Below are 3,854 nucleotides of genomic sequence, written 5' to 3'. Positions count from 1 at the left end.
GAACATGGCTAATAGAGATTTCCCAGGTGCTCCAGTGGATGAGACTCTGTGCTCTCAATGCAGGGGGCTCAGGTTTGATCCCTGGTGGGGAACCAGATCCCACATGCTGCAACTAAGAGTTCACATGCCACAACTAAAGATCCTGCATGCCACAATGAAGATGAACGATACTACTTGAGACCCTGAAGAGCCAAATAAACAAATATTTTTTAAAAAGGACAATAGAGACCTCACATAGACACACACTGCCACATGTCTAAAACTGAATAAAAAACATTTAAAGTTTGTTACTCCACCTCATGGGAGGGCATCAATGTCATTAAAACAGACAGATGCTCAGAGGTGGGCATGGGCAGCCCTCACCATATATTCTTCTTTTCTGTTGAGGGGAAATTCTTATAACATGAAATTAACCATGTTAAAGTGTCTAACTCAGTGGTATTTAATTTGTACACACTGTTGTATAGTCATTACAATTTTATTGCTCCGAAACATTTTCATCACCCCTAAATAAAACCCCATCCCCATTAGCCGTCACCCTTCCCTCACCCTCTAGCCCCCCAGGGGTTCCATAGCCCCTGATAACCACTCATTTACTTTCTGTGTCTGTGAACTTGCCTACATTTCATAGACACGGAATCACACACTACGTGGCCCTTTATGTCCAGCTTCTTTCTCTGAGCATCACAATTTCAAGGTTTGGCCATGTTGTAGTGTGTGTTAGCTCTTGGTTCCTTTTTCTAAGAAAAATTTTTAATTGCGGGCAAAATATACATGACAAAATTGACCAATTTAAGTACACAGTTCAGTGGTATTAAGTATATTCACACTGTTGTTCAGCCATCCCCACCATCCAGCTCCAGAAATCTTTTCATCTTGTAAAACTGAAGCTCTGCCCACATGAAACACTGACTCCCCATCTCCTCTCCCAGCCCCTGGCCCCACCATCTACCTCCTGTCTCTGTGGATCTGACTCCTCTAGGGACCTCCTGTGAGTAGAATCAGACAGTATTTGTCTTTCTGTGTCTGCTTCTCTCACCGAGCATCACGTCCGCAAGGTTCATCCATGTTGTAGTGAGTGTCAGTGCTTCATTTCTATTATGGCTGAGTAGCATTAATACATAACAGTTCTGCTGTATGGATGGGCCACGTTTTGTTTATCCATCATCTGTTGATGGACACTTGGATGTTTCCACTTTTTGGCTGCTGTGAATCATGGTGCTGTGAACATGGGTGCACCTTGGTGACTTTTGACCTCAGTCCCGATATGGCAGGTCCTGGGGTAGTGAACAGACCCCATATGGAGTCAGGCCAACCCCACATGGGCCTAAGCCTCAGACTCCAGTCAAAGGGAAGACACCCTGTCTTGGACAGAGCGCCAGGTGTGGCATAGGACCCACCTGAGCCTGAATCCCAAGCAGTGTGACTCTGGGCAAGATACATCCTTGGTGGTCCAGTGGTTTTAAGACTTTGCCTTCCAATGCAGGGTGTGTGGGTTCGAGCCCCGGTTGGGGAGCTAAGATCCCACATGCCTCATAACCTAAAAACCAGAACATAAACCACAGAGACAATACTGTAACAAATTCAATAAAGACTTTAAAATAGTCCACACCCCCCAAAAAGATCTTTTAAAAGACACACCCCTGTTTGGGTCTCCATTTCCTTGCCTGTAAAATGGGGACAAAGAGCTTCTTTCCTTCACAAGCACAGTGCCTCTGGATGCAGAGTAAGTTTTCTGTGAATGGTTCTTGTTGATACTGTTATGATGATGGTTTTGAGATGACCGTTGAGTATTCTCAGGGCTACTAGGCCCTCAGAAGTCCACAGCCCCTCTCTCAGCTCCTCCTCCCCACCTCCCCCACCCCAGGGTGTCCTTAGCCCTCCAGTTAGAATCTGAATGCTAGGCTTATTTCTGATTTATTCTGGGCCCCTGAAGAAATACATTTTCTTCAATTATTAATCATCAAGGTGTGAGAGATACACAGGAATGAAATTAGCTGCCTGACCTTTGGGGAGAAGGATGCAGGGGTGGGAAGAGGTCAGATGGGGGTCCTGGGGGGTGCTGAGACTCGGGGAAGATGAGGGGGGAACTCATGGAAGAGACCAGAAAACAGGGGGGCATTTGGTGAAGGAGTGAGGGGAGGGAAGCCACTTCACGTTTCTCTCTACTTTTTTTTCTCTTTTCTCTCTCCTTCTTGGGAACCAGTGGTGTGGGCTCACCCAGCAGGTGGGCTGGGGATTGGGTTCAAAGGCAAGAAGAAGTTGAAGGGGCAGGATGCCTAGGTGGGACTCAATTTCCTCGACTGTTGGAGGAAGATTCTGGTTTCATGTCCCCAAAGTCCCCAACCCAGTCTCTGCTACAAATGCCCCCAGCAACCCCGCACAATCATGGCCACGGGTCACAGAACCAGACAGTCCAAAGGAGGCCCCAGGGTTGGGGAGGGGTATCTGCCTGGGAGACCTGGGGTGAGGTCTTGGAGGGTAAGGAAAGGTTTAGCCAGTGCACTGGGTGGGGATACACCTCCAGGCAGAAGGACAAAGTCCAGGAAGGATGAGAGAGCATAAGTGACCCTAGCAATGCAGGCTGGCTGGCATGGGGCTAGACGAGAAGTAGGACAGGTCACAGACTGCGCTTTGGAGATGTGCGAGTGCCGATGGGGAGGGGGCCTTCAGAGCTGAGCTTGAAATGTCCCCAGGGAACCAGTGTGGGGTCAAGAGAGGAAGAGGTGACCAGTGGGCCCTGGGGGTGCGGCAGGGGAGGCCATGTCAGAATGGAGGCATAGCTTTGAGGGGAAAGATGCTGAACCACTCAGGCTACCCCACATCCTCCAGGATTGAACACCAAATCTTCCACAAACACCGGCCACCCATCATTCTTCCAGAGACAGGTCCCAGTTGCCTGTCCTCGCAGTTCTCCGAATGCCCCACATGGCCTCCAGCCTCCAAGCCTTTGCGCTACCTGTTTCCTCTCCCCTGAGCTGAGAAGGAATGGAGATGCACCCCAAAGATGGGAAGAGATGCAGAACCCATAGGTAGACGCGAGGAAGCCAAGAATTCCCGCCGGAGTAAGTGTGGCGATACCCACTTCACGGAGACTGTATAACTGAGGCCCAGAGAGGCTGGTCAGAAACGCAGGAGGGTCCCACGGCCCGGCAGTGGACCAGCCAGGTTTTCTGTCTTAATTCCGTGTCACCCACAACAGCCGGGGAAAGACTTGGGGGTGTGCATGTGCTCTGGGGGGCTGTTCTCCCCAGGCTGGGGGCGAGTGGGGGCGGTGTGCGGGACTCTGAGCTGGGAGGCGGTGTGCGCACCTTGCCCCTGTTCCCAGCCCGCTGCGGCGTCCGCGCCGATCAGCCGAGAGAGATCGATGGAGTATTGAGCACTTTTCAAGCTTCGGTGATTTTCGTGGATTCAGTGTAAACCCTGGCCCGGGCCCCCCACTCCCATCGACCTCGGGCAGACGCGCCCCTCCCTACCTACGATCCGGTGCCCACAGTTAGCTCCCGCTGCCGCAGCCCAGCACCCCCCGCAGGACCGCCCCCTTTCTTGCCACCATCTCCTGGAGAAGATGAGGGCTGGGGGGCACAGACAGAGCAAGGGGAAGTGCCCTGTGCCCAGAGTCGAGGGGGGGCCCGGAAGGTGGGGGGCGGGGAGTGCCAGCTGGTTGTCAGGGGGTCCCTCCGGTAGGAGGACTAAGTGGACAGGGCTGGAAGAGCAGAGGCTGGGTCTCTGGCTCCCCACCCTTCTGAGCATCCCTCCTTGTCTGGAATCCTGCCTGCACTTCCCCTTCCAGGTCTGGCCTGCTGCCAGCTCCAAGTGCAGTGGCTACTTCTGCTGCCTGTTACTCTTTCCTG

Source organism: Odocoileus virginianus, chromosome 3 (assembly GCF_023699985.2).
Source record: "Odocoileus virginianus isolate 20LAN1187 ecotype Illinois chromosome 3, Ovbor_1.2, whole genome shotgun sequence".
In the NCBI taxonomy this organism is placed as follows: Eukaryota; Metazoa; Chordata; class Mammalia; order Artiodactyla; family Cervidae; genus Odocoileus; species Odocoileus virginianus.
Note: the sequence above shows the minus strand (reverse complement) of the source record.